Source organism: Bufo bufo, chromosome 1 (genome assembly GCF_905171765.1).
Source record: "Bufo bufo chromosome 1, aBufBuf1.1, whole genome shotgun sequence".
Lineage (NCBI taxonomy): Eukaryota > Metazoa > Chordata > Amphibia > Anura > Bufonidae > Bufo > Bufo bufo.
In genome coordinates, this window is record NC_053389.1 from 532,421,947 (window position 1) to 532,435,329 (window position 13,383).

Genomic DNA, 13,383 nt, shown 5'->3' on the forward strand with positions numbered 1-13,383 from the left:
AGTTTCCCTGTCAGCAACGAAAATCCTAATTTCCTACATGCCTTCCATACAAAATAATAACTGATTTTACCAGACACACTATAAAGTGCTATTACTACAATTTTACTAATATTCTTCCTAGATAAATGAAGCTCTCCAGCTGGTTATTGTCAAGGGACCCGACCCAATAGCTTTGCATTATACACAGATAAATTAATAATTTAAAAATTAGTATTTGGCCACAGAAAACATGTTAGGCTACTTTCACACTGGCGTTTTGTCTTTCCGTTTGTGAGATCCATTCAGGGCTCTCACAAGCGGTCCAAAACGGATCAGTTTGCATTCTAATGCATTCTGAATGGAAAAGGATCCGCTCAGAATGCATCAGTTTGCCTCTGTTCAGTTCTCCACTCCGCTTTGGAGGCGGACACCAAAACGCTGCTTGCAGCGTTTTGGTGTCCGTCTGATGAACCCGAGCCAAACGGATCCGTCCTGGCACACAATGTAAGTCAATGGGTCGGATCTGTCCTCTATTGACTTTCAATGGTGTTCAAGATGGATCCATCTTGGCTATGTTAAAGATAATACAAACTAATCCGTTCTGAACGGATGCAGACGGTTGTATTATCTGAACGGATTCGTCCATGACGGATCCACGCAAAACACAAGTGTGAAAGTAGCCTAAGGCCTTATGCACACGACAGTTGTTTTTTGAGTCCGCAAATTGTGCATCCGTAAAAAAAAAAACGGATGCGGCATCCGTTTTTTTGGGAGGATACTTTTTTTCCCACAGATCCCTTGTAATAAATGCTTATCCTTGTCCGCAAATGTGAAAAAAGTAGGACATGCACAATTTTTTTTGCTGAAGGGAAACACGGACAACGAACGCGGAACACAAACGGATGAGCTATCAGCATTTTTTTGCTGACCCATTGAAATGAATGGGTCCCCATGCTAGCCGCAAAAAAAAAAAAAAACAGAACGGAGGCCGAGAAAAAGAACTGTCGTGTGCATGAGGCCTAAGTCAGGTATCCCATATACTACCTTGTTCACTTTAAGAGACATTTGTCTGACTATAGATTTGTTAACTAAACAAATAGAGCAAAGTTACATCAATACCTGGCACCGCAGCATTGGAATTGACCTAATGCTAATGGAGACACCAGCTCCAGACATCGGGAGGAGTGCAGCAAGACATGCCTCAGTCTGCTGTACCTGTCTGCAGATTAATGAGGTGATGCAGAATACAAGTGTTAGGTCTGGTGGACAGACCCTCATTATTAACACGACAATAGACTTTTCACAAAGCATTGTAACTCTAATGAGGAGGTTCTGCCACTTACCTGCAGTACAATAAAGATATATTCTAAATACCTTGTCAGTATTTTACTATTCCAACATAGCAATTCTAGAAATGCACCTTTCAGATAGGCCCTTTTACAAGGGCAGATTATCGTGCCCCGTGCCAAGTAAATGTGCCACGATAAGGCAAAATCTCCACGAGGAAGAAAGTTAGTGAAGAGAATTGGCACAAGCTGAGTGTAGCAATATAGATGATGAGAATCATTTTGTGGGGTTGGGCACATCTCCAAGGATTGCTCAATGACCAGAGTCCAATACTGCAACCCTACTGCTGAAAGATGTCGTCGACCAAGGAAAAACTGTTTCTTGTATCCAAAGTGGTCCAAGATATGAGGGAAGTGGGATCAAAAGATCTAAAAATGACAGCTTTCTACAATGCTGATGTTGGCTGTCACGATACAAACAGGAAGCCCCACTGGCAGTACGTGCAGCTCGTGGTTACAGTGTTGTTAAAAAAAAAACTAAGCCCTTGTCAGGTACAAAAATCATTACCCCATAATGGTACTAATTAAAACGTCAATTCATTCCACAAAAGTTATGGCTCTCACAATACAGTAGCACAAAAAAAGTTTTTTATTTGTTTGTAAAAAAAATTATAATAAAACAAATACATATACTGTATTTTTCACTTTATAAAACGCACTTTTTCCCCTAGAAGTGTGTGTGGGGGGGGGAGGGGAATGGCTGTGTGTCTTATAAAGAGAATACTAGTGAGCATTTCCATTATGGAAGCGCTCACTAGTATGCATTAGGTGCTAGGAGGGGGAAAGAAGCGCTGCAAGCGCTTCCGATACTCACCTTCCCTGGTCTTCTTTGCTGGGGCCGGTGCTGCACTGTCCTAACCCCGTACAGCGTCAGGACGTAGTGCGCGCATTATGACCTGACGCTGCATGCTGTCAGGTGACAGTGTAGAATGGGCTGGAGAAGACAGGGGAGCGTGACTTCTGCCGGAGATGAAGAGGAGCTGCGGCAAGGGAGAGGTAAGAGGAGTTTTTCATTTTATTCTGATCTGAGGTCTGATAGGGGTCAGAAACAAAGGGCTGATCTGAGGTCTGATGGGGGTATGACATTAAGGGCTGATGGGGGTCAGAAATAAAGGGCTGATTTGAGGTCTGATGGGGGTATGACATTAAGCTCATTAGAGGTCTGATGGGGGTCAGAAATAAAGGGCTGATTTGAGGTCTGATGGGGGTCAGAAATAAAGGGGTGAATTGAGGTTTGATGAGGGTATGACATTAAAGGCTGATCTGAGGTCTGATGGGGGTCAGAAATAAAGGGCCAATTTGAGGTCTGATGGGGGTATGACATAGAGGGCTGATGGGGTTCTGACATGGAGGGCCGATATGGGGGTCTGATTTGATGTCCTGATATTTATGGGATCTGATAAGAGGTCTGATGAAAAAAAAAAATTCCTCCTCTAAAATCTGGGGTGCATCTTATAAAGCGAAAAATACGGTACATATTTATTATCACCATAATCATACATGTTATATATGCTGCACAGTAAATGATGTAACAGTGATAAAATTGCATTTTTTTTTTTATCCCCCAAGAAAGAATTCACAAACAATTATGCCCCTTAGGCTACTTTCACACTAGCGGCAGGACGGATCCGACATGCTGTTCACCCTGTCGGATCCATCCTGCCGCTATTTCGCCGTGCCGCTGCTCCGTCCCTATTGACTATAATGGGGACGGGGGCGGATATCCAGCACAGCAAGGCAGTGCACGGCGAAAGGCCACCGGACTAAAAGTACTGCATGTCCGACTTTTTAGTCCGGCGGCCTCTCACCGCGAACTGCGCCGGAGCTCCACCCCCGTCCCTATTATAGTCAATGGGGACGGAGCGGCGGTCCGGCGGCACGGCGAAATAGCGGCGGGACGGATCCAACAGGGTGAACAGCCTGTCGGATCCGTCCTGTCGCTAGTGTGAAAGTACCCTAAATGGTGTCATTGAAATATACAACTCATCCTGCAAAAAGATTAAGCCCTCATATATCTGTGTCAATGGAAAAAAAAGAAGAAATGTCTCTCCAAATGCAAGAGTGGAAAAACTGAAAAAATGCTTAGAAGGGGTTGTCCGGCTTAAAAACTATTTTCACAAGCCCCCCTTCTCCAGCGAACCTGTGGAGGAAAGCATACTTACCTGCCACCAGATCTGGCGGGGAGGAGGAGGGGCTGTCAAAATAGTTTTTAAGCTGGACAACCCCTTTAAGGCCAAATAGGTCTGGTTGTTAAGGGATTATAATTTATTTTTTTACAAGGGGACTTTTACTTTTTACCTATGTATTTCAGTGCACTACTAACAATGAAATACACATACAAGCTGTTTGAGCATAGTTGCCCTAATATTGGTTCTCTCAGGGAAGCTTTGGGGACATTTTGTCCCCTATAACCATGAGCTCCCCACTTCATCAAAGCAATTGACTGCAACATCACAAGGGTTAATCTATTATCAGAACTGTGATGAACCTAGCCCAGTTGACTGCAATGTTGTAACCATAAATTATAGATATTTAACACTTAAAGGGGTTGTCCCTCGAAAAATATTCTACAGTTTTCAAACCAACACCTGGATATGAATAGTTTTGTAAATGCATGTAAAAATTTAGCATAGCCACTGAGTTATTCAATAAAATGTATCTGTATAGCGCCACCTGCTGTTTGTTTTTTTCTTATTTCTTTGTCCTGCTCACTGAGAAGGCCGCACATGCTCAGTTTCACCCTTCAGCTGCCTCCTGAGCTGTGATAGGGAGAGCATGGACACGCCTCCTGAACTGCAGCAGAAAAGACACTCCCCTTGAGCTGTCAGCTTGATATCAATCTAGCAGAGCAATGAATCGGGATATCTCTGGATCCATGTGAGGTACAGAGCTGGTTCTAGCTTTGTTAGAAAGACATTGTCATATACTATATTATTTCTGATTTTCATTTTTTACATTACTCTTGGGATAACCCCTTTAATGTACAGGTGAAACTCGAAAAATTTGAATATCGTGCAAAAGTGCATTTATTTCAGTAATGCAAATTAAAAGGAATTGCATTAATGCAACTTAAAATTAGAATATTGTGAAAAGGTTCACTATTCTAGGCTCAAAGTGTCACACTCTAATCAGCTAATTAATCCATACCCCCGGAGCAAAGGGTACCTCAAAATTGTGACTTTGGGTTTTCATAAGCTGTAAACCATAATCATCCGAATTATAACAAATAAAGGCTTGAAATATCTCGCTTTGCATGTACTGAGTCTATCTTATATGTTAGTTTCTCCTTTTAAGTTGGATTACTGAAATAAATGAACTTTGCACGATATTCTAATTTTTCGAGTTTCACCTGTAAATTCAACAGCTAATAAAAGTGAAGTTTAGAGAAACGGCAACTACAATAATATATGCATATGCATGTATACTGTAATCATAAGATTAAACCCACTGACCAGTGAAGCGGGATATATTAGATAGTGAGTCCTTCAGGACTTGAAGTTGATGTGTTGGTAGCAGGAAAAATGGGAAAGTGTAAGGATTTATGAATACCGCTAAAGCATAAAAAGGAAGAAAAATGGCCAAATCTAATAAGGAGGATAACATTTTCTTCAGGTATATTAGTGAAAAAATATTTTTCATGGGGACAAGGCTATCACTGACCACTTAAGTAGCTACTTTTGTTCAGTATTTTCAGAAGGTGGCTTTCAAAATCTTAATGTGTATGGTTACTCATGACATTACTGCTAGCTGTAAAGGCTCAGCCCCAGTGTATTGGGAGGAAGATGTTATGAGTGAACTGGCACATTTGAAGTGTAACAAGTCAATGAACCCAGATGGCATCCACCACAAACTCCTTACATAACCCAGTCTGTGGTTGCTGCTCCTCTTGCTGACTTGTTTAACCAGTCCTTGCTGACAGGGGATGTCCCTGAAGATTGGAGAATGGCCAATGACGTACCTATCCACAAGAAGTGTAGCAGAGAAGAAGCTGGAAACTACAGACCAGTTACCTTGGCTTTAGCAAAGCCTTTGATATAGTGCTACATATAAATCTTATAGATAAATTATTGAAGATTGGATTTAAAGGGGGTTGTGCAGGGGTTTTATTATAAGGATCCTTAGGGTATGTCATCAATATCAGATTGGCAGGGGTCTGACACCCACCACCACTGCCAGTCAGCTGTTTGCTCCATGCGAGCGCTACTTCCAGTGTCGGACTGGGGTGCTTAGGGCCCACCAGTAAAATTTATTTTGGGATCCACCGTACGGATACATTCAAAAATTACCTGCTCACACAGCAGCAAGATGATACCAGATGATTGAATATGGGGGTCCCTGCATCAACTTTGAGAAGGTAGGTCCTGGGCAGAAGAGGACACTGGCAGCTTTCCTCTATACCAAAAAGTCATTTCAGCTCTGATTGTGTCTATAAAAATAAACTGGGGAGTTTCTTTAATAATCTATCAATTTTTTTATATGAACATAGGCTGGTGGAGGTGCTGTACATTGAATATATGTATGTAGTGCAGTAATTCTACTGTGCTATGTGCCACTTGTGCAGGGGGTGGGAGACTAGGGGCCCACCTTGCTCAGGGGCCCACTGGGGGATTCACCTGTACCCCTGTGGGCCAGTCCAAGCCTGGCTACTTCCTCTTCATTACACTGCCCATCATCTCAGAAGTGCAGTGTAATTACAAGCACTTGCTCTATTCACTTGAATGGAGTGAGTACTTGTAATTACACTACGTCGTTGCTGCAAGGGAGATGACGTGTGGAGCGCTGCTTCCTCTTCAAACAACTGATCGGTGAGGATGGCGGGCACCGGACCCCCGCCAATCAGATATTTATGACCTATCCTGAGGACAGTGTTATATGTGCCACCCAGAACTTAAAAACGGTACCTTTGATGTATGTAACGGAGTTTTCTTTTAGCTGAAAATGAACTTTAAAGATTATGTAAATGAGCCCTCTCAAGTGCCCAGGGCGGCGTCTCAATCCTCCGAGCCCCAGGCAGCACCTCCTCAACGGCTCATAACCCCGCCCTCCATGTGCCTCTGCCCGCCCATTTACTCCCCTCCTCTGTCCTTTTCCACTGCAGCTGCGCGGTCAAATTCGTAGCGGGCGCATGCGCAGTAGGTATTGCGATGCCCTGCCAGGAGCGGGCATCGCATTGCGCATGCGCCCGCTACGAATTTGACCGAGCAGCTGCAGTGGAAAAGGAGAGAGGAGGAGAGTAAACGGGCGGGCAGAGGCACACGGAGGGCGGGGTTATGAGCCGTTGAGGAGGTGCTGCCTGGGGCTCGGAGGATTGAGTCGCCGCCCTGGGCACTTTAGAGGGCTCATTTACATAATCTTTAAAGTTCATTTTCAGCTAAAAGAAAACTCTGTTACATACATCAAAGGTACCGTTTTTGAGTTCTGGGTGGCACATATAACACTATTTGATCAGTCTAATATGCCCAAATGTGGTGACAGACTCCCTTTAAGTGTATTTGCAGTTCACTGATGAACAGACACCAGTGAGGAAAGACTGGTTACAAACGGTGTACCTCAAGGGTCTGACCTGGGTCCTATTATTTTTAATATTTTTGTAGGCGAGATAAGAGAAGGTGTGGTAGGCAAAGTTTTCCTGTTTGCTGATGACATAAAAGTGTGGATATTCCTGGAGGCAGTAGTAACATGGAAAAAGAATTAGCTTCTTTGGATAAATGGTCCAAACAATTGAAACTGCAGTTCAATGTGTTTCAATGTAAAATAATGCACTTGGGGAGAAGTAACCCTCAATCTGAGTATCGTACTGGCAGATCTATGTAAGTGGGGACTTCAGAAGAGAAGGATTTAGGCGTCTTCAAATCACACAGCTTCAAAATGAGTGCACAGTGTGGACAGGAGGCTGGGAAAGCAAGTAGAATGCTTGGCTGTATAGCTAGAGGTATAACCAATAGGAAGAGATTGTGATCCTGCTGTATAGAGCACTAGTGAGACCACATCTGGAATACGGTTTCCAGTTCTGGAGATCCCATCTACAAAAATACATAGATAAGACTGAATGGGTACAAAAGTGGGCTACAAAAATGGTGGAGAGTTTGAAGCCCTTGAAGAAAGAAGGGGGAAGGGGGGATATGATCGAAAAGTTTAAGTATGTTAAAGGCATAAATAAGGTTAAGAAGGGAAGTGCTTTTAATTTAAAAAAAATTCAACTCAAAAACATCAAAAACAAGGGGGCACAGTCTAAAATGAGTTGGAGGGGAAGATCAGACCCAATGTCAGGAAATATTATTACACCAAAAGAGTAGTTCAGGCTTGGAACCACAACTCAGATGTGGTTGGGCAATTGGCAGTAAGTGAATTAAAAAATGCCTGGGATAAACACGTCTACCCTAAGATAACTAATAATATAAGAGCATACCTGATGGACATTGTGTTTTTTTTTCAGCAGTCAGTTGTCTATATTTCGATTGGGGTGACTTTGACAAGGGTCTAATTATGATAGCTAGACAACTGTGTTAGAGCATTTCCAAAACGTCAGGTATTTGGGGTGTCGCCAGTATGCAGTAGCTAGTACCTAACAGAAGTGGTCAAGGGAGGGCTAACCAGTGAACTGATGGCAGGGTCATGGACACTCAAGTATAATTTTTTCAGACACAAATTGTCGATTTCTCTCTCCTGCAATTTACAAGATGTCTAAAAATGTGCTATTTATACGTGACATAAATAAATGTGACAGCCACACTACCTTCTAGACCAGTTGAGTGGAGAAAGTTAAGAGTCTGTCATAATGGCATAGCAAGCTAAATGTCACATAGCCATCCCAAAGACATACTGATAGGGAACTCAGATTGTGAGCCCCATCGGGGACAGTTTGATGCTAATGTCTGTAAAGTGCTGTGGAATATACAGCCAGGTCCATAAATTATGGGACATCAACATAATTCTAATATTTTTGGCTCTATACACCACCACAATGGATTTGAAATGAAACGAACAAGATGTGCTTTATCTGCAGACTGTCAGCTTTAATTTGAGGGTATTTACATCCAAATCAGGTGAACGGTGTAGGAATTACAAAAGTTTGCATATGTGCCTCCCACTTGTTAAGGGACCAAAAGTAATGGGACAGAAAAATAATCATAAATCAAACTTTCACTTTTTAATACTTGGTTGCAAATCCTTTGCAGTCAATTACAGCCTGAAGTCTGGAACGCATAGACATCACCAGACGCTGGGTTTCATCCCTGGTGATGCTCTGCCAAGCCTCTACTGCAACTGTCTTCAGTTCCTGCTTGTTCTTGGGGAATTTTCCCTTCAGTTTTATCTTCAGCAAGTGAAATGCATGCTCAATCGGATTCAGGTCAGGTGATTGACTTGGCCATTGCATAACATTCCACTTCTTTCCCTTAAAAAAACCTCTTTGGTTTCTTTTGCAGTATGCTTTGGGTCCATCTGCACTGTAAAGCGCCGTCCAATGAGTTCTGAAGCATTTGGCTGAATATGAGCAGATAATATTGCCCGAAACACTTCAGAATTCATCCTGCTGCTTTTGTCAGCAGTCACATCATCAATAAATACAAGAGAACCAGTTCCATTGGCAGCCATACATGCCCACGCCATGACACTACCACCACCATGCTTCACTGATGAGGTGGTATGCTTAGGAACATGAGCAGTTCCTTTCCATCTCCATACTCTTCTCTTCTCATCACTCTGGTACAACTTGATCTTGACGAAAAATACAAATGTGATAGCACTCTACATCCAGCAATTTGCCTCCATGCTGGATGAGGCATTGGTGTACATTTTGGCCAAAGCGTAGTAAGCCACTCACCACATCAAGGTCGCCTCTATTTAAGTGGTCCCTAACTCTAGTTCCTACCTGTTCATGGCATGGCCATGACAGCCACACAAAATCCAGGGAATGCAGGTCAGCATGCACGCCAAGTACACTCTGCTTTTAACCCTGTCCGGTGCCATTACAGCTTTCATCGGATCCAGGGATGCAAGTACCAACATGCACGCTGAGCCCACCATATACTTCTCCTGGAGCCAAATGGCTACTGGTAGGTTCTATATAAGCAGACTCAGTTTTATACTGACTTTAAAACCAGCCTCCAGGACAGATTGACTGGTCAGGTGTGCAATGACTCCAAGGAGATCGCCACGCCTCCAATATATACTGCAAAGAAAAAATGTGGGGAATTGGGTCAGCACAACCTGTATGTGGTGCACATCACTATGGCGAAATACATATACAAACGAAAAATACAAATGTGATAGCACTCTACATCCAGCAATTTGCCTCCATGCTGGATGAGGCATTGGTGTACATTTTGGCCAAAGCGTAGTAAGCCACTCACCACGTCAAGGTCGCCTCTATTTGAGTGGTCCCTAACTCTAGTTCCTACCTGTTCATGGGCCATGACAGCCACACAAAATCCAGGGAATGCAGGTCAGCATGCACGCCAAGTACACTCTGCTTTTAACCCTGTCCGGTGCCATTACAGCTTTCATCGGATCCAGGGATGCAAGTACCAACATGCACGCTGAGCCCACCATATACTTCTCCTGGAGCCAAATGGCTACTGGTAGGTTCTATATAAGCAGACTCAGTTTTATACTGACTTTAAAACCAGCCTCCAGGACAGATTGACTGGTCAGGTGTGCAATGACTCCAAGGAGATCGCCACGCCTCCAATATATACTGCAAAGAAAAAATGTGGGGAATTGGGTCAGCACGACCTGTATGTGGTGCACATCACTATGGCGAAATACATATACAAACGAAAAATACAAATGTGATAGCACTCTACATCCAGCAATTTGCCTCCATGCTGGATGAGGCATTGGTGTACATTTTGGCCAAAGCGTAGTAAGCCACTCACCACGTCAAGGTCGCCTCTATTTCAGTGGTTCCTAACTCTAGTTCCTACCTGTTCATGGGCCATGACAGCCTCACAAAATCCAGGGAATGCAGGTCAGCATGCACGCCAAGTACACTCTACAAGTTGATCTTGGTCTCATCTGTCCATAGGATGTTGTTCCAGTACTGTAAAGTGTTTTTGAGGCTCACCAATGGTTTACATCTTCTGGTGAACCCTTTGCATTCACTCTGGTGAAGACTTCTCTTGATTGTTGACTTTGACACACATACACCTACCTCCTGAAGAGTGTTCTTGATTTGGCCAACTGTTGTGAAGGGCGTTTTCTTCGCCAGGGAAATAATTCTTCGGTCATCCACCACAGTCATTTTCTGTGGTCTTCCGGGTCTTTTGGTGTTGCTGAGCTCACCGGTGCGTTCCTTCTTTTTAAGAATGTTCCAGGCCACACCTAATGTTTTTGCTATCTCTCTGATTTTTTTTTTTTTTTTTTTCAGCCTAATGGTGGCTTGCTTCACTGATAGTGACAGCTCTTTGCAGGGGCGTAGCTATAGGGGGTGCAGAGTTAGCAGTCGCTACTGGGCCCAGGAGCCTGAGGGGGCCCAAAGACCCTTGCGCCCCATAAGAAGACACCAGTATTATAGAAAGTGCATGTTGGTCAAGTTATAGCTCTGGCTGAAGGGAAGGGCTTGAGTCAAGAATTTGGCATGGGGGGGGGGGGGGTTGGGGGGGGGTCTACTGTTTACATTTTTGCCACAGGCAGCATGAAGGCTATGTGCTTCCCTAGTCACAAAACACTGAGGGAAGGGGGGGCCCAAGCTGAACCTTAAGACCAGGGCCCTTGAGTCTTTAGCTACGCCCCTGGCTCTTTGGATCTCATCTTGAGAGTTGACAGCAACAGATTCCAAATGCAAATAGCACACTTGAAATAAACTCTGGACTTTTCATCTGCTCTTTGTAATTAGGATAATGAGGGAATAACGCACACCTGGCCATTGAACAGCCGAGAAGCCAATTGTCCCATTACTTTTGGTCCCTTAACAAGTGGGAGGCACATATGCAAACTTTTGTAATTCCTACACCGTTCACCTGATTTGGAGGTAAATACCCTCAAATTAAAGTTGACAGTCTGCAGTTAAAGCACATCTTGTTTGTTTCATTTCAAATCCATTGTGGTGGTGTATAGAGCCAAAAAACTTTAGAATTGTGTCGATGTCCCAATATTTACGGTCCTGGCTGGAAAAGCGCTATATAAGTGCGTAAAATAAAAAATATATATATTAAAAAGGCTTTACCTATCCTCAGAATAGGTCTTCAGTAACTTTTCCATGGGGGTCTGACACCTGGGACCCCTGCTAATTAGCTGTTTTGAGAAGGCACCGGCGTTCTTGTGAGTGCTATGGCTTTCACGCAGCTTATCAAGCATAGCGCCGTACATCGTACAGTGGCTGTGCTGGTATCACGCTCAGCCCCATCCATTTCAATGGGGCTAAGCTGCACCTAGGCCACGTGACAGATGAACGTGAAGTCACATGGCCTAGGAAAAGCTGAAAGAAGGCTGCGGCGTTATTGCAAGCGCCACTGCCTTCTCAAACAGGTTGGGCGTCGGACCCCCACCTATCAGATACTGATGGTTATCGGTTATAAAGTCTCAGAAAACCCCTTTAATATTTATCTGGCAAAGTAATATCTCACTGCAATTAATTTACATGTATTTACCTGGTAGACCTATAGGCTATAGCACACAAATTTCACTGTGGAAATCACTTGCTTGGAATGGCCCTTGTGTTACCATATGTTAGATCATCTCCTTAACCAGATCAGACCAAAATAACTAATCTCAGACATAATAGCTATACGAATACAGTCCTGATCAAAAGTTTAAGACCACTTGAAAAATGGCAAAAAATCTTATTTTACATTGTTGGATCTTAACAAGGTTCCAAGTAGAGCTTCAACATGCAACAAGAAGAAATGAGAGTGAGACAAAACATTTTCTTGAGCATTCAATTAATTGAAAATAACGATTAAACTGAAACAGACTGTTTTTCAGCTGATCCAAATTTTAGGACCACATGCCTTTAAAAGGCCAAATCTGTGCAAAGATGTGGATTCATTGTCATTTTCTGTCAGGTAGTCACACGTTGTGATGACAAAGGCAAAAAAACTCTCCCTTTTTGAACGTGGTCGGGTTGTTGAACTGCATAAGCAGGGTCTCTCACAGTGCGCCATCGCTGCTGAGGTGGGACGCAGTAAGACAGTCATTTGGAATTTCTTAAATGATCCTGAGGGTTATGGAACAAAAAAGTAAAGTGAAAGACCCAAAAAAATTTCACCAGCACTGAGCCGGAGGATCCAATTGGCTGTCCGTCAAGACACTGGACGATCCTCGACCCAAATTAAGGCTCTTACTGGTGCTGACTGCAGCCCCATAACCATCAGACGGCATCTGAGACTGAAGGGCTTAAAAAACAAAAAACGTCTTCAAAGACCTCGTCTCCTTGAACGCCACAGAACTGCTAGTTTGGACTTTGCAAGAGAGCACCAAACATGGGACATTCAAAGGTGGAAGAAAGTTTTATTCTCTGATGAGAAAAAATTTAACCTTGATGGTCCTGATGGTTTCCAACGTTACTGGCATGACAAGCAGATCCCACCTGAGATGTTTTCTACGCGCCACAGTGGAGGGGGCGCCATAATGGTCTGGGGTGCTTTTACCTTCAGTGGAACAATGGAGCTTCAGGAAGTGCAGGGGCGTCAAACGGCCGCTGGTTATGTCCAGATGTTGCAGAGAGCATTCCTCATGACTGAGGGCCCTCGTCTGTGTAGTAACGACTGGGTTTTTCAACAGGACAACGCTACAGTACACAATGCCCGCAGGACAAGGGACTTCTTCCAGGAGAATAACATCACTCTTTTGGCCCATCCTGCATGTTCCCCTGATCTAAATTCAATTGAGAACCTTTGGGGATGGATGGCAAGGGAAGTTTACAAAAATGGACAACAGTTCCAGACAGTAGATGGCCTTCGTGCGGCTGTCTTCATCACTTGGAGAAATGTTCCCACTCACCTCATGTAAACGCTTGCATCAAGCATGCCGAAACGAACTTTTGAAGTGATCAACAATAACGGCGGAGCTTCTCATTACTGAGTTCATGTTTGGAAGTTGGATTTCTGTTTTTGGG